We start from the raw sequence: 19,584 nt of genomic DNA, 5'->3' as shown, positions 1-19,584 counted from the left end.
TCCCCAGAACACGTCCCGGGGACGCCGCCCTCTTCGCAGGCCTCCCTCTCCCACCCCGGCCTCCACGGGCAGGGGGTCCGTCTGCCCCCTCTGGGCCTCTCCGTCTACCGCTCCCCCGCCTCCCTCCGAGGAGGGCACGGTGAGTCTGCCCCTGCATGCCTGCCGGCCCATCCCGAAATGCAGAGAGGGGGAGGGTAGGGCGGGCAGCCATGCCCCCTCTTTCCAGCACCTCTCTACACCGCTACACCCCCTAACCTCCCCCCTCCCTCAAACGCATGAAAACCAGCTACTCGTAAAGCAGCTCCTTCGAAGCCATTACTTGCGTCTGCTGATTGCCGTGAATGAGAGAAAATGTTTGAGTATGAGTGTTGCAGAGCACTGCTCCTCTGGTGAATGGGGGGAGAGGAGGTGGGGTTGGAGGAGACGGGGAGAGCTCACAGCTCACAGGAGGCATCACATGGAGCCCCACAGCTATGCTCGCAGTCCGTTACTGGGGCTGAAAATTATTCAAGTCTTGCTGATAAGTTACGTTTTTGTGCACGGGGATTCTGATGAATTCTGAACTGTTGTTCCGTGGCTGGAGGCAACACCACCCCCCTCAGGCAGTGCAGATAAATGTATTCCTCCCTGTTGTACAGAATGTGCCAACACCGGGTCATGTTCTTGAAATATACACTCAGTGATCACTTTTTAGGTAGACCTGTGCACCAGCGTGTTAATGCAAATATGTAGGCAATCATGTGGCAGCAACTAAATGCATAAATGCATGCAGATGTAGTCAAGAGGTTCAGCTGTTGTTCAGACCAAATGTCAGAATGGGGAAGAAATGTGATCTAAGTGACTTTGACCGTGGAATGATTGTTGGTGCCAGATAGGGAGGATTGAGTAACTGCGGAACTCCTGGGATTTTCTCGGACGAAAGTCTCAAGAGTTTGCAGAGAATGGCAGCAGTTCTGAGGGCAGAAACGTGTTGTTAATGAGACAGGTCAGAGGAGAAGGGCCAGACTGGGTGAAGCAGACAGGAAGGTGACAGTAACATGAATAACCAACAGTGGTATGCAGAAGGGCATCTCTGAACACAACATTTCAAACCTCTAACTAGATAGGCTACAGCAGCAGAAGATTTAATAAGTCTAAAAAATAAGTCTAATAAATACCTAATAAAGTGCTCACTCAGTGTGTATTAACTGCTCCGAAAAGTGGCATATAAAACAAATGTATTATTATTACCATGCTTCTCTGCAAATACAAAGCAATCCCACCGACAGCCTTAGTTCAGCATTTTCACTTGTGGCTTCCTTTGTGGCGTAAAACAAAGGGTCGTCTCAGTTCTGGAATAGACCGGGAGGGAAAAGGTGCACGTTACTAATCCCATTCCCCACTTCTCCAGAGCTGTTCCTCCAAAGAATGTCTATTCCCTTTGGATTAGCTTCTCTCTTCTTTCCTCTGTGTTTTATCCTGTCTGGCATGCAGCGCATACCTCAGACCATTTTATAGTTTCGTTGAACCCCCTTGGAATTCCTGCAGTTTCTATTTCGGCCATCAAATATTTTGCCAACTTACTCAGACTCCCCTGGCTCGACCCTGGATGCTGCGGTTTGTGCGGATAGATCTCAGTGGGAAATAATATGATTTTTAGAAATTATTTGCACAGTCACAGATTTAAGAACTAGGGATCTGGAAACAATTTAATTGCAAATTCTACTGAGACCAGAGACTGTGGTGCTGACTTGTCGACATTCACTTTAGTAAACCAGATTAATGTGTTTATATATGGGACTGTGACGAGGGTGATCGGTTCCAGAACAACTAATGCATTAATTTAGTTTCATTTAGCGGAGTTGGTCTACAGAGTGGGAATACAACCATGATCAGTGCATGAAATATACTTCACAAGACAGTGACTGTGTGTTCATTAGGAAACCACACCAAAACCACTGTGTATGAGTGACATATAGAGGCAATTATACAATTGAATTGATTTGATTCTATTTTCTGCCTTAGCGATTAAGTTTAAGGTAAATGAACACCCTGCACTCTGAGTGGATTGTCTGGTTAAACCATTTCCAAATCACGTGTGGGAAGCAAGTACACACACATTTAGCAAATTCACATCTAAATACCAAGTAAATGAAGACTTAACAGGTTCAGCTTTGAATGTGGTGCTATTGAGCTGCATCGCTAATGAGTTAAAAAAAAATGAATTAATGTCAGTTCTAATTTGCCTCCCGGAACTGACTGCCGAGTTATGTAAAGCACATCAAAAGAGAGGAGCTGACCTGATATTGAACAATTTCACAGAGAGCTATAAGAAAACCATTTTTATTCCACTGGATCTAAGAAGCTTGCTGGGTGCATATTAACACATACTGTAGCTGGTTTAAGACAAAGGGCTGTAAGTAATATCTGTTTTGGCTGAAACTGGTTCAGCAGTTTTAATCAGCATAGATTATCCAATGTGCTTTGATGGTTCATGTTGTATTGCATGTTTTGAGCTTTTTTAATTGCTAAATGGAGGAAGACACACTAAACAAACAGTCATCAGAGCCTGCCTTTGCCTTACATTGCAAGCTAGAAAGATGTTAGACACTTTTACGTGTATCCACCTAGCTAGCTAACATTAGCTACCTACTGCTCACAACTGCTATTTCGCTAGTTGGGCTGCCATCTTAGCTATATTTACCTTACTAGTGATTGGCTATCAGGTTAACTAAGTAACTGAAACTGTACATACACAGGCGCTGAACTAAGTTTCAAAGAACACAATCACGTGATAACTTTGTGATAAGGAGTTGAAACATCACAATGACACCAGAGGCATAGCCCCCGTTTAACCTGTTGTACCGTAGTTGAAAATAATTTTCCTTTACTTGACTGCTGCAGTTGAAGGGCTAAAAACACGGTGTAACAAACGGTATCATTTTGCTTTCTCTGTGATCTGAATTGAAAGTTCTCTTTTGAAAATAGATTTTTAAGGTTTCCTTAATGACTTTGGCCCATATTGGAAGCGTGAAGACATACATCAAATGGAACTGGAGATTGGATTAACCCGACAAACTGATCTGTTTTTTTATTTCCCTTGGCTGGAAAAAACCCATCTGCCTTGTAAAATTTATACTGTGTGAGGACCAGTGAGAGATGATTTCATGACCTGTTTGAGGATCACAGATGGATGATCTCATTATCAGATACTTTCTGTGGATCACAGAGAGATGATTTCAAGATCAGATACTGTGTTAGGATCACAGATTGATGATCTCATTATCAGATACTATGTGTGGATCACAGAGAGGTGATCTCAAGATCAGATACTGCCTGATGATCACAGAGCGGTGATTTCAAGATCAGATACTGTGTGTGGATCACAGAGAGGTGATCTCACACTGTGCTGATTCAAAATAATCTTCCCCTGTACATGTGCAGTCTCTGATAAGGTTCACCCTTCAATCTTTTCCAGTGACGTAAACTGTGTTACCCAAACAGGCAGCACACAATAGCCCTCACAGTTAAAGCTTAGGTTTGGTCTTTTGTTTTGCTTTCTTCAACATTTCTACCGACTCCAAACACAGTTCTCTTAAAAAAACAGACCAGTGCCTTTTCCCTTGATAATCACTGTTGTATTCAGTGAACACAGAGACCACCAGTGTGAATGTTCTCAGGAGTGGCTGGACTATCTGGATGTCTGTGTGTGTGTGCGACTGCGTGTATGTGGTTGGGGGGTGGGGTGGGGGGTGTTTCCTTCAGTTTCTTCTCACCCGTGTTCAAAATTAGATGCTCTGACTGACGTTGACAGGAACAACACACTTGTTTTGAGCAGGGCTCCTTTCTGAGGATCCTGTTCAGACAGTGCCACATCTGAGCGCCTCTGGAATGTTTCACATTTCCAGCCAGCTCTGGCATTCCTTCAAGGAAGGTGGTTTTGGCATCGCTAGTGGCGGGATGAAAGGCATCCATCTCCATCTGAACAAAGAGGGGAAGAGTTATGCGGCGGGACTGTAAGATGAGATTTCGGTTCGGGGCGCGCGTTTCACTGCAGGCTGCACTAAGACTCTGGAAGTGACGTGCGTACTTGGAGAATGTGTGCCGAGAGATGCTTTGAGCCAGTCTGAGGGTAGCGTGCGTCACCAAGTGTTACTGCATTCGCAGATAGTAGCTCTGTAAATAACAAGGGAAGCCAGGAGAAGTATGGAAGATGGATGCTCACAAAGCATTGTTTGCTATCTTTTATTTCTTTGCCTTATTTTATTTCCTCTTTTCTTTTTTTGGCCCGATGCATTTGCTACTGCCAACAGGCCTTACCTCCTGGCCTCGTTCACTAGCTCTCATGCAAACTGTGGCCACTGCCTGACACTTACCGACTGGCGAAGGATTCTGCTGTCATGTTCAGTCTTGCATGCACACAGAAATGCGCACACACATACGCACTCACAAACACGCACACACACACACACACACACACACATACTCACAAACTTGCATGCACAGACACTATACCTCTCACACAATTACAAACACACACACACAGACACACACAAAGGCACAGACACAAAACTTCACACACAGACACACACACGCACACACACACTAAACCTCTCACACACACACACAAAGGCACACACAGACACAAAACCAGATACACAGACACACGCGTGCACTCACACACACACACACACACACACACACACACACTGATACAGACACACATACACGCAAATACTAAACCTCACACACACACACACATGCACACACAGCAAAACACACACACACACAAACATTAAACCTCACACACACACACACACACATGCACACACAGCAAAACACACTTACACAGACACTAAACTTCACACACACACTTTGCCCAGGGCAGCGACACTGCCGCGTTCCTCCCCCCTGCGGTCCGGGGAGCAGAAGTGTATGTTCAGTGCAGATGTGCCTCTATAGACCACGATGCAGACCCTTCTTCCTTTGGTTTCCCCTCTCCCCTTATCTCTACTCCACCCACCTTACTATCTCAGATCAACGGCCTGTTCGGCTTATCTGCATGCCTTATGTTTTTTCACACAGTTATTTCTTTCACTCTTTGTGTTTGCCCCTTGTGATGATATCTTGTGAAAAAGACCCCTTCAGCCCATTGTATTACATTAGGGATTGGCCTAATGCCATATAAAAGCCATTCCACAACGATTTACGCAGCTTATATTGTGACATCAAGCTGTCTATTTGGATATTTATCGATTCTGTTTAAGTACTTCACTCGGGGAAAGAATAGCGACATCCCAATTTGGGAATATGGCCTGCAATATTACAGGTTCAGGCTCAGCCAATCAATCATTCATACATTTTTTCTCATTCTTTTTTTTTGCCAATGAAATCTGTCACGCGGACATGCCAATTTCAATTCCCAAAATCAAAAAGCAAATTTCTCTTTCCAGAACCCGGGGAAAAGACACAAATAGCGAATTAATTATCATTCTGATAAAAGCCTTGCATTATTGTAATATTGCTGGCAAAATGAAATAGTGGGACATATCTAGCAATTAGCCACCTAGTAGGTATTCATCTGAACACATTAAGGCTGGTTATTTCTCTGTCCTTCATCCATCCGAATGAACAGATGAAACATGTCTTTTTTATCGCTGTGAAAAAATGGTCTCTTCAGCTGGCTTTATTTTGTCAATAGTAAAATTCAAATTGGTTAAATTATTCAATAGACCACCATAAATTATGATAAGCCAGTCACCATTTGGCCCAAACTTGTCAGATAGCATTGATTTGTGAACATATGTGTGATCCTTTACCAAAATATAATCATTATAATTGAGTTTTCCCTCCATGCAAAACACTTCTTATAAACATCATGTCTGACATTCTCTTGATTTTCACTCCAGATCCCGGAATAAATCCATGTCATTTTATTAACTCTAGCAGTATTTCCAACAGTAATGGGTGGATTGGAGAAATATGTTTCACTACGAACAACCCTTTTGGATGGAGACATACTGTATCACAAACGCATCACGAATGGTGGCCTTTCAGAACATTGAAATGTTTGAAACATCAAAAGTGTCATCTGTATCAATTTCAAGAACTGCATCCGTTGTTGCTAGGATTTACATTATTACAGCCATTTGTTCTCAATTCTCTGAGAACAAATACTTAAGACATTGGTTTTCTGAATCCCATTATTACATCTTTTCTAGATTGGCTTAGAAACAATCTTCATTTCTGACTCCCTTTATTTCTATATTTGGCCTCTTTAATGAACTGTTTGGTTTTATTATCACCCTTCTTTATATTTAACTCTCGTGATTTTTCCACATTTTAGTTCTCTTCAGTAGTGCTAAGTAATGCCTCTGACTAATTCTAGGTGTTTAATTCACAGTATTTTCTATCCAACTTTGGCATTCCATGTCTATTTTTAATCTGTGGGAAATGTAACTCATTATGACAGTTTCACATTGTAAAGTGCAGTTGAAATTTCACTGAGGATGGCAAAAGTATGAGTAAATGTCTAGCTGCCACCAGAGATGAAATATCCAGGTTCAGAAAGTAAAACTCCCTCCTGGTATTTGCTAATTAGCATGATTCTTCAGTCAGGATGTATAACTAATTAGTGAAATCAGCTGGCTGAGTTCATGGGTGGAAAAAACACATGGCAGGACCTTTACTTTCTGACTCCTGGACTTTCCACCTCAGACTGTTGGAAATAATAGCCACAGGAAGAAAAATGAAAGTTGTATAAGTGGTAAAAAAAATAAAGAGAAAACAAAGAGGTCGAAACCAGACGAGCACTTATTGATTTTTGCAGCCGCTAAAGCTGATGGCTGCTTGGTGGAGCTACCTACAGTACACACTGAAGGGGAAATATTTTGCACACACTCGTGTTCAGGTATTAGCCTCTATACTATGGCAGCCTGCCTGGGTGCCCTGTAGCGTGTATCCTGTAGCCTAGTGGTTATGGTACATGACTGGCACCCAGACGGTTGCTGGTTAAATCCTTGTAAGGTCCACACAGCTGTTGGGCCCTTGAGCCACGCAATGCTCCCAGGCGTGGCTCCCAGGCAGTCTAATCAACTGTAATTTGCGTTGGATAAAAATAACAAATTATAATGATTTATTACAAGCGCTGTACAACCGATCACACTTCCCAAAATCAATCAGCTTCACTCGCTAACTGTCCCCCATAGCAATTTTTGTCCTGCCGGTAATGGCCATAAATCAAGGCTGGACTTGCCCACACTGCCCGGGGGGGTGCGTAACCCATGAGAGCCTCGCGTCCATGGTGGTTGCAGCCACCAGGGAACGCACGTCTGCCCGTCAGTCCCTGGCCAATGGCGGCGTTCGGCCCTTTCGATGTGACCCGATACGAAGGCACTCCATTATTGAGTCTGATGAGCGTGCCGCTTAATAACGCCAATTAATCTTGTGAGACATCCCCAGGAGGGGCGGGGGGAGGCCAGGGCAGTGTGTCTGTTCCCGGCAGAGGCAGAGCCTCTCTTGGGGCGAAGCAGAGTTCTGTGGCCCCTCTCCTGGAGCTTTCAGCCTGTCAGAGTAATTACACCATAGCCGGAGTAGCCCTCCAGCACCTTGATAAATTTCAGGGAAGATCAAAGGCAAGTTTAAGTCCTTTTCCGGTAGTGATTTGAAGGGAGTCCAAATTTTCAGGCCTGTCCAGAAGCGTACTACTGAAGGAGTTTGTACCCTTATGTACAATAACAACAACACCATTATTATTATTATTATTATTATTATTATTATTATTATTATTATTGTTGTTGTTCTTTGTTATTACTATTGTTGTTATTATTTTTGCAGATGCCTGAGGACATCTTACTGTGCACAAGTTAACTATGATAAAAACATAATCTAGAAGAGATTAAAGTTCAATTTTAATACATTAAATGAAAACATATTTTATTACCACTTTTTATTCCTATGCTGGCCAGATAGACCCTATTCACTGTGACCTAGATGTTCAATGCATTACATGCAATCCATTTATACAGCTTGATATTTACTGAAGCAATTCCTGTTAAGTGCCTTGCTCAGGGGTACAACAGCAGCTCCACAACATATTATGACTATTAAAATGGAAATGTGGACTTTAAGGGAACCCAAGCCTTTAATTTGAACATAATTCGAACTTAGTCGGTGGTCATCTGCTAAGCGTTCTGCCCTCGCAAATTTAAATTGGGGCGCCAAAGAGCTGTCGTTAATTGAGGGGGAGACGCCAGGGAGGGGTAGAATTAATTGACTTGGATGCACTACTCTACTCAGAAATTTATCGGAATGGATGAAGACTGTTGTTGTCGTTCCGGGTGTTCTGGCCCGAAATTCAGAGCACATATTATAACCAGGAAGAAACTTGATTTGATTTTTGATTTGATTTATTTTCACATAGATAAAAAAAGAGTATAATCAGGGATAACGCCAAACATAAGATGTAAGACAATTTGTGCGGGGGAGGAAAGAAACCCTTTGGGGCTTATAAGAGTCCTCCCTTAAATGATAAATATAGCAAGCATTTTACACAAATAAAAGGAAGGAAGAAAATAGCAAGGAAAAAAACAAATAAACACAAAAATCGTTAAGCAAATATTAAACATAATACAAACTAAATATGTGATAATATTAATCAGAGGAACAGCAACAACAACAACACAAAGCAGGATTACTGAGTTGCTTGGATAAGTATACAGAGTGAAACCTGGAACAGGAGTTTTTACTTCAGTCCATGCTCCAGGTTTGGTTTTACTCAGTTCTGGGTTTACTCAGTGAATTTATCCAGCTAACTCAGTCATCCCGCTTTGTGATATATCCCCCAGTTCACGAGTCAAGCTCGCACAGACCTCAGTCAGTGGAACAGACTCAATATGCACCTCAACAAACAAGCTTGTGCAAGCCTGATTGACGGTGTACACTGAGACGCTGTCATCCCAGCCAAATGAAACCCTCACATTCCTGGACCTCACCCAACGGGACTGCTGGCATAGTCAGCACTGAAACAGCTCTGATTTGATAGGGCCCATTCATGCATGAGAACAGTGGCTTGACAAGATGAGCCTCCATATTACTTCTTATGGTCAGTTACAGCAGTCATTCTACAATGGTATCTTCTATTGGCCATAAGTTAAAACAATATTAATAATATTACTAATGTAATTTGATTGAGTAATAATGTGCTTTTGTGTTTGCCTATTGTAAACCACTTTTCAGGTCATTCTATAGTGCTTGTCATCAACAGGTTGAAAATATAGAAATATAATGTATTTATTATTATTACTGGCTAATTAATCTGTTAAAAGGCTACATTATTTAAACTGCAATAAGCTGATTATAAAACAGTCTATCATTAACAGAAATCAGTCAAATTAATTGTATGCATCAAATTATTAATCATTAATAAACTCTTAAATAAAATTATTTACAGTTGGAACTGACTTTATACAACAATAAACCACAAAATAAATGTATATTCCCATGTATACAATTTATGAAATAATGTACACATGCATGATGTATTTAACCTTCTAGACTAAAACAACAGATTATCTTCAAGAGGAAGTTAGAAAAGGTTAGAAAACCAAATGTAGAGTTGAGGGTCTGATTTTGCTTTCCTCTCTTGCATTGCTAACAGTTTAGACCAGCACTCAATTTGGCTGAGGCATAACATCAGACTTCCCCCAAGTGGAAATCGCAAATTTGATTTGACTGCAGTCTTGGACTCTGGGGTTATAGGCCCAGTGCCATCCTTCACAGGAGTATTGTCAGTCAGTTTGTAGCTTGCATTTTCCCTCTATTATTGTGTAAAGGTCATTGTGTTTTCTACTTCCTTCCTTCAAGAGAAAATCATTGCTATGATACCATAGCTTCATGTAACTATACTGAGTTAAACATCCTCTATAGCCTACAGACCAACTCAGTCTGAACACATCTCATTATATACTTTAACAACTTGAGGCGATTTCTCGTCTGAAAGTAGAAGCATCGTCGCTGTTCTTTTCTGCCTACGCCATCGTTACATCCACCATGACCGCCAGTGTATCAGCGTGAGCCGCTCCACAAAGCATTCTGCAGGAGGGCCTTTGTTATGAGGGCCGCACTTAATCAAATTTGATTGATTTCTCCATGATCAATGTCAAGTGTGCAGAACGAATGGTCATGAGGAGACGTTCTCCGGTATAGAGTTTATGCCGGTTACGGTCGATACCTGAGGTCAAGATCATTGCAGTGACCCCTGTTCTATGCTGATTTCCGGTCACGCTGAGGGCCATGACCCGCGGTTGCTGCGGTCCTATCGGTTTCCTGTGGTCTAAATCCACTCTGAATTTCCGCTGCACGTGAACCACATCTAAAGGCTTGATGGGAAGAGTCAAATTTCCCACAGCCTGCCAGACTGCACAAAGGAAATGGCTCTAATTATAGAGCAAGGCATGTTCGCTATGAGCTAAGCTTTACTCTTGATGAAATGGAAAAACCTAAATGCATGCTGTCTACTGAAAAAGCCTTTATTAATACACTGACTTTAGAGTTTAAATACAAATTATCATCACTAGCACTTTGAAATGTAGTTCTCAGTGTCGTTTGGCTGTTGTTTCTATTACTAATAGTGTCTTTTTGACCGTTGCATAGTTTAAATTGAATGTTTGAATGATGTCATTAGTTTAACGATTAGACGATTAGCTTAGAGGAGTATCCTGAATTCAGTGGTTCAAAAGACATCTGTGTCATTGTACCCCATTTAGAGACCAAATGCAGAATTGAGTTAATAGTTCATCCAAATGTAAGTTTATTGCTAGTATAAACCATAGGAGAAACCTTATTCAGGACTTAATTCAGAGACAAAACAACCAGCCTCTTGGTTATTTATTGATGTTGTTCTTTCTTTTGCCTCATTCATTTGCGCTCACTTGAGTAGGTGGCAATGCCCCAGAAGAACACGTTACCACAGTACATGCTGCCGGTCTCACCTCACACTGCTGTCCGCCCCGCTATGGTTAAGCTAAGCGCTTTCAGGGTGAAACTTCCCCCGCATGTGTAACGTCACGCTCTGCTCCACAACAGGATTGCTACATCATGTTTTCCCACACATGGACCTTACTTGGGCACAATGTAGAGAAACGTGCTCAACCTAGTAATCTGTGCATACCGAGCACGCAGAAGACGATTGCTGAAACGTTTGTTCTTTTCATTTCCCGCACATCTACTGTATGTGATAAATGATCTATTTCAGTTTTCTAGAGAGTGCTGTCCCTGTTGTTCTCCTTCCTTGAGTACACCTCAGGTTCCGGGTTACTGAAGGCAGTGGTGATTGCTCACCAAATGGGTGATAGGCATAGTTGGAAAGGTCAAAGCAGAGTAGGCTGTGTGGTTTCAATTCCCCAACACAGGTGCGGTATGGTGAACAGAGCGTTGATATCTTTTCCATGTTTTTGTTCAGCTATGGAAGAAATAACCATAATACCTCTGAGACATTTTCAAAGCAAATAGTTATACAAGGTTGACCATATGTTTGACTGGCTTCATGATCAAATACATAACCATGTTTAGTGCAGTCCATAAAGTGGTGACAGTGGTGTAATTGTGTTCTTTTGTTCTGTACTCCAGCACATTCGGGTGATCGGGTGATCCGTGTTGGAATTACATCCTCTTTTAAACATAGTACACCCATTTTAGGGGAGCAAAAGTAATTGGACAATTGGCTTCTCAGCTTTACTTGATTAGTGAGGTGTGTTCGATCATTTCCTTATTGCAGGTATAAGAAAGCTTTCAGTATCTAATCTTGATTCTAGGCTTTTGATTGCATTTGGAGTCTGTTGTTGGCATTTATCAACATAAGGACCAGAATTGTGCCAATGACAGTCAAAAAAGCCATTATGAGGCTGAGAAATTAGAAAAATCAGTCCCCATTGAAAGTTACAGTATATTTTAATAATGTGAAAATGACAATGCTTGACTGGGTGGGTTCCTGGAAGTGTGAGAAGTCATTCTCTAGGGGAATAGAATGAGTCAACATTATTCTGCCAGCAGTGAGGGGACTTGTGTATTTTATAAGTGTGAACACAACATTGGCAAATGACCGTAAGTAACACTAAACACTTAGTGCCCTTAACAATTAGCAGTAATAAAAAAATCCAGGATATAGGAGAGCTTTTCAAGGGCAATTAAACTGACACACCAAACATCTACAGTATGCACAGAAGCCAAGCAGCACCGCAAGGGATTTGGGCTGGAAAATTAATCCCATTATGTTAATTTCTCAATTCAGCAGCAGTAAAGAAAAAAGAAAAAATAGAATAGAAAAGCACAACAATGAGTTATCATTTGTCATCATGGTGGGTGTGTAAAATTGCAGCAGAATCCATTTAGATGATCTGCTGTAACTACGAAGGAAAAAATAAATGCAGTAAAATGAGCAATCTGCAACCTCTAACAAACGCAAGTAGTTTCACTGGCTTATGGGCCCTGCCCCCTGACGTTTTCAAAGCGAGCACTGAATAATGGAAGCAGCGCTGCCATGCAGTTCTCTTTAAGCTTGCATAGATGTGCTGCAGCAGAGTTTAACTGCTGCGCCTGGCTAATGCTGGTGTAAAACGTCTCACTCTTCTCTGCATGACTGCATTTCCCATAACCCATAATTTCCAATGAACACATATGTTTTGTTGTAAATAAAATACAGAACAAATTATTTAGTATTGAGTAGATGTCTTGGACACATATTGTAATTGGTACATTATGTTTTGTTGTGTTAAAGGTCCCAATCAGAACAATCAGAACAGAGGTTCATTGATATCAATGACACAGTTACTAAAACAGGCTGTTCTTGGTAAAGCTCATGAGGATGGGCACTGGAGATTGGGCGTGTAAAAAACAACATAGTTTTCTTTTGGTCCTTAAAATTTTGGAAAGGTGTCCAATATGGGACCTTTAAGGGCTTGCCTTGGCAAGGGTTCCCAACCTGGGGTTCCTGACCTACCTGACATCCAGAGGGTGACGATGTTAGAGGACTTTGAGAGAAAAAAATTACACAGTTATTGAAAAGGCTAGAGTGAATGTGTAAGTTTAAATTTATGGCTTGGGTAGAACTTCTGATTATGGTTAATATTTGGGCTATAGTTACATAAGTATAATTACTTTTGTAAAATAAATTGAACGCTTGTTGCCAACAAAACTGCAGTATTAAGATACTGCGTAAGCTGTCCAGTAATTGCAACATAATTACACTGGAAGATTGCATATACAGGATAATGTATTGTTTTATCCAGTAATAGAGGAATGAGTCATGCAATTATTCGGCATTGTGCTAAGATCTAGCGTTGGTGAGTGGAGAGAGGAGCGTATACACTGTAGTGCTGCCACATCTCTGTTACTCCTCTTCCTCAGGCTCGAGATGTAGAGAGGCTGTGATTGGGATAATTACCCAACAGTGAAGATCAAAAGGTTCTCCCCAGAAAGCTTAAAAATGATTATTTACCCAGGGCTGAAATCAAATTAATGTTTCCAATGTTTCCAATCATCTTTAAACCAGACCTCATTAACGCTGCAGAAAATAAAAAAAGAAAGCAGACAATCGAGCAACTCCATTTTGCAGAAGTAGCAAATGAGCAGAAAGTAAGGACAAGGCTGGGCTGTCACTTTATAATACAGTTTCTGTGTCTCTGTGTGTGTGTGTGCCTCTGTGTGTGTGTGTAGTGGGTGTGTGTGTCTGTGTCTGTGTGTGTGTGCCTGTGTGTGTGTGTGTAGTGTGAGTGTATGTGTGTGTAGTGTGTGTCTGTGTGCTTGTGTGTAGTGTGTGTGTCTGTGTCTGTGTGTGTGTGTGCTTGTGTGTGTGTGTCTGTGTCTCTGTGTGTGTGTGTGCCTGTGTGTGTGTGTGTAGTGGGTGTGTGTGTCTGTGTCTGTGTCTGTGTGTGTGTGCCTGTGTGTGTGTGTGCTTGTGTATGTGTGATTGAGGCCAGCGGTGCAGGAGCCTCTGCGCTGTAGCTGGGCCAGCAGCAAGGAGATGATTACAGGACGGTGTCGGCTGTGCGATATGATTGATTACAGGACGGTATCGGCTGTGCAGTATGATTGATTACAGGATGGTATTGGCTGTGCAGTATGATTGATTACAGGACGGTATCGGCTGTGCGGTATGATTGATTACAGGACGGTATCGGCTGTGCGGTATGATTGATTACAGGACGGAATCGGCTGTGCGGTATGATTGATTGCAGGACGGTATCGGCTGTGCGATATGATTGATTACAGGACAGTATCGGCTGTGCGGTATGATTGATTACAGGACGGTATCGGCTGTGCGGTATGATCGATTACAGGACGGAATCGGTTGTGCGGTATGATGGATTACAGGACGGTATCGGCTGTGCGGTATGATTGATTGCAGGACGGTATCGGCTGTGCGGTATGATTGATTGCAGGACGGTATCGGCTGTGCGGTATGATTGATTGCAGGACGGTATCGGCTGTGCGGTATGATTGATTACAGGACGGTATCGGCTGTGCGGTATGATTGATTACAGGACGATATCGGCTGTGCGATATGATTGATTGCAGGAAGGTATCGGCTGTGCGGTATGATTCCGCGGCCGCCTTCTCACTCATCTCTGCTTCCATCGCTGGTCTCCTTAATCAGGCCTTGGAGCAACTGGGAGATAACATTATCAGTGACTGCCCAGGCAGGGCCAGCACTCTGACTGCAGACCTATCTCAGTCCTGCCAAACGATTTCATCCTCTCCCACATCCCCACTGCCTCAGAAACCAGTTTTGCAGCCGTGACCTGAAAGGCATGCATACAGTGCAGTCCGTAAGTATTTGGACAGTGTCTCTGTACTCCAGCACATTGAATTTGAAATAAAACAATTATCATGAAGTTAAATTGTTTCATTTGAGCATTTTTAGATCCATACTGGGTGAACAGTGTCGCTGCATAGTCCCCCTGATTTTAGGTGACCGAAAATAATTGGACAATTGGCTGCTCAAATGTTTCTTGGACAGGTGTGCTTTATCATTATATAAGTTAATTTAAGTTTCATCATTAGTCCTTGAAGAAAAGAGCTAGCAAAAGGATGTCTCACAGATCTACAGCCACATCCGTAATGTCTCACATATCTACAGCCACACCCATAATGTCTCACAGATCTACAGCCACACCCCTAATGTCTCACATATGGTAAATGGTAAATGGTTGGCATTTATATAGTGGCTTTATCCAAAGCACTGTACAATTGATGCTTCTCATTCACCCATTCATACACACACTCACACACCAACGGCGATTGGCTGCCATGCAAGGCACCAACCAGCTCGTCAGGAGCATTTGGGGGTTAGGTGTCTTGCTAAGGGACTCTTTGACACAGCCTGGGCGGGGGATCGAACCAGCAACCCTCCAACTGCCAGACGACTGCTCTTGCTGCCTGAGCCATGTCGCCCCCACATATCTACAGCCACACCCCTAATGTCTGACATATCTACAGCCACACCCCTAATGTCTGACATATCTACAGCCACACCCCTAATGTCTCACAGATCTACAGCCACACCCCTAATGTCTCACAGATCTACAGCCACGCCCCTAATGTCTGACATATCTACAGCCATGCCCCTAATGTCTCACAGATCTACAGCCACACCCCTAATGTCTGACATATCTACAGCCATGCCCCTAATGTCTCACAGATCTACAGCCACACCCCTAATGTCTCACAGATCTACAGCCACACCCCTAATGTCTCACATATCTACAGCCACACCCCTAATGTCTCACAGATCTACAGCCACACCCCTAATGTCTGACATATCTACGGCCACACCCCTAATGTCTCACATATCTACAGCCACACCCCTAATGTCTCACATATCTACAGCCACACCCCTAATGTCTCACATATCTACAGCCACACCCCTAATGTCTCACATATCTACAGCCACATCCCTAATGTCTCACAGATCTACAGCCACACCCCTAATGTCTCACAGATCTACAGCCACACCCCTAATGTCTGACATATCTACAGCCACACCCATAATGTCTCACAGATCTACAGCCACACCCCTAATGTCTCACATATCTACAGCCACACCCCTAATGTCTCACATATCTACAGCCACACCCCTAATGTCTGACATATCTACAGCCACACCCCTCATGTTTGACATATCTACAGCCACACCCCTAATGTCTCACAGATCTATAGCCACACCCCTAATGTCTTACATATCTACAGCCACGCCCCTAATGTCTCACATATCTACAGCCACACCCCTAATGTCTCACAGATCTACAGCCACACCCCTAATGTCTCACATATCTACAGCCACACCCCTAATGTTTGACATATCTACAGCCACACCCCTAATGTCTGACATATCTACAGCCACACCCATAATGTCTCACAGATCTACAGCCACACCCCTAATGTCTCACAGATCTACAGCCACGCCCCTAATGTCTGACATATCTACAGCCACACCCCTAATGTCTCACAGATCTACAGCCACACCCCTAATGTCTCACAGATCTACAGCCACACCCTTAATGTCTCACAGATCTACAGCCACACCCCTAATGTCTGACATATCTACAGCCACACCCCTAATGTTTGACATATCTACAGCCACACCCCTAATGTCTGACATATCTACAGCCACACCCCTAATGTCTCACAGATCTACAGCCACACCCCTAATGTCTCACAGATCTACAGCCACGCCCCTAATGTCTGACATATCTACAGCCATGCCCCTAATGTCTCACAGATCTACAGCCACACCCCTAATGTCTCACAGATCTACAGCCACGCCCCTAATGTCTGACATATCTACAGCCATGCCCCTAATGTCTCACAGATCTACAGCCACGCCCCTAATGTCTCACATATCTACAGCCACGCCCCTAATGTCTCACATATCTACAGCCATGCCCCTAATGTCTCACAGATCTACAGCCACACCCCTAATGTCTCACAGATCTACAGCCACGCCCCTAATGTCTGACATATCTACAGCCACACCCCTAATGTCTCACAGATCTACAGCCACACCCCTAATGTCTCACAGATCTACAGCCACGCCCCTAATGTCTGACATATCTACAGCCACACCCCTAATGTCTCACAGATCTACAGCCAAAACCCGTAATGTCTGACATATCTACAGCCACACCCCTAATGTCTCACAGATCTACAGCCACACCCCTAATGTCTCACAGATCTACAGCCACGCCCCTAATGTCTGACATATCTACAGCCACACCCCTAATGTCTGACATATCTACAGCCACACCCCTAATTTTTGACATATCTACAGCCACACCCCTAATGTCTGACATATCTACAGCCACACCCCTAATGTCTCACAGATCTACAGCCACACCCCTAATGTCTCACAGATCTACAGCCACGCCCCTAATGTCTGACATATCTACAGCCATGCCCCTAATGTCTCACAGATCTACAGCCACACCCCTAATGTCTGACATATCTACAGCCACACCCCTCATGTTTGACATATCTACAGCCACACCCCTAATGTCTCACAGATCTATAGCCACACCCCTAATGTCTTACATATCTACAGCCACGCCCCTAATGTCTCACATATCTACAGCCACACCCCTAATGTCTCACAGATCTACAGCCACACCCCTAATGTCTCACATATCTACAGCCACACCCCTAATGTTTGACATATCTACAGCCACACCCCTAATGTCTGACATATCTACAGCCACACCCCTAATGTCTCACAGATCTACAGCCACACCCCTAATGTCTCTACATAGTGTGACTACATAGATACTGAACTTTGGATTACACCAAATTGTACTGGATGAGTAAAGGTACTGTTTTCCTTGTGTCATGGTACTGATCTTCTCCAAGTTTTTTGGGGGGAGGGGTTGTATTATTCCTCATATCTCCAGATAACTCCCCCCCCCCCGGCTATACCTCAGTCCCCAATATCCAGCACATCTACAGCCATGCCCAAAATCGAAGTGCTGAAGAGACCTCGGTTAATCAGGCTCTGTCTCTTTTTAAAAATGCCCTTGGGTTATGTATAGTGCTTTCACTGTTCTCTTTACTGAGGCTCTTGTGTATGGCAGTATGTTTATTGTAGCATTGTTGCATTGGACTAATTATACTGCCTTAGTGGTGCCATGGACAGTGGCCATATTTAGTCTTTTATATATGCACCAATCATTAAATCACTCCAGATACAAGTGTCTGCAAAATGAATAAATGTAAATGTGCTCTTCACAGGTCATGGACTATGGAGTCCTTTAGATAATTGCAAGCAATGAAAAAGGCAATTAAGTGGTACTGTTTGCACCTTTGAATTTGTCATTCAGATGAGCAATAGCATCTCATGATGTCATTCAGCTGAACAATGGCAGCTAATGATGTCATTCCGATGCAGAATGACTTAATTAGCCTCAATTTTAACTCACATCCTATGAATCCTATGAATCCTGCAGGTCAGCAGAGTTTCTCAGGTCATGCTGAAAGAAAGGTATTTTCTTAACAGATGAAAAATACAAACTGAACTTCTCCTTGGCTCTCCTTTTTCAAAACTTCTGAATTTCTTTTTTTTGTGTACCGATTAATCATAAGAATACTTTACACCTGTATGCATTTAAATGGTTTGAACCTATACCCTGACTAAAATACTTAAATACTTGGCTCAAAGTTTTCACATTTTGTCATATTTTAAGACAATGATTTTGACTTCAAGCAAACAAGCTTCCCAGTGATCATGTCATTGCTTTCTGATCCAACGCCAACCCCCGCCAACACCAGCCCCCTGGCTGGACACACACACATCCCGCCCACCACACATGCCCCAAGAGAGATTAGGTCATTCTGGCGCAAGACCGTTTTGGGAACATGGCTTAGTCATGGAAACTCTGTCACTCGGGGTCATGCCATGGACAAACGGGGATGCTACTCTGTCACTTTAACCAATATCCACAGCTTAATCGGCCGTTTACTAGCCTCGTCCAGCCAGGCTGCTCTCCAGTCTTTGAGCACGTTAGCACGTTAGCCGCAGCGTGCCTCTTGGCCAGCTGGAATCCTGTTTTTCTCGCATCTGTCTGCCGAGAATTTAAACCTGCTTTCATACCTGTGTTCATCCACATGGCACAAAGCAATAATGTAATACGGCAACTTCTGGTGACTCCTTTGAATGCTTAATGAAACATATGAAAATATACACTGAAAGGACTACACTCAGAATAAAAAAAGTTATATGCATCTTTATATATGAAGTACATAAGTAATAAGTTACTGTAAGAAATATAGTTAGACATATAATGGTTATACTTTAAAGATACTATATAGGTCTGAATTTAACAATATGCAAAAGTGATGGACAAATTTTGAATCCAAGCCATGATTTCTGTTGAAGATAATCACTAGCACATTTAGGTTTCTGAGTTTTGGTGCAAAGTGACCTTGTCTATTTAACAGCCATGGAAGGTTATTGCTGAGAGAAGCACTTGTGCCACTGCAGTGGACAGCAGCGATGCGTCAGGATGTGATTTTTAACACCAACCTGTCCACATATAAATGACTGCTGGCCCAAACTGTACC

The 19,584-nt window shown here is 42.9% G+C and overlaps 1 protein-coding gene across 1 annotated transcript in view; it reads left to right on the top strand.

Annotated features, from left to right (window-relative positions):
• Positions 1-19,584, top strand: part of LOC133128076 (neurexin-3a-like) — a 396,336-nt gene that overhangs the window by 248,640 nt on the left and 128,112 nt on the right. The gene's annotated exons all lie outside the window — the stretch shown is intronic.

The sequence above is a fragment of the Conger conger genome, chromosome 5 (assembly GCF_963514075.1).
Source record: "Conger conger chromosome 5, fConCon1.1, whole genome shotgun sequence".
Taxonomy (NCBI): Eukaryota; Metazoa; Chordata; class Actinopteri; order Anguilliformes; family Congridae; genus Conger; species Conger conger.
The sequence above is the reverse complement of the archived record's forward strand: the minus strand, read 5'-3'. Positions and strand labels throughout refer to the sequence as shown.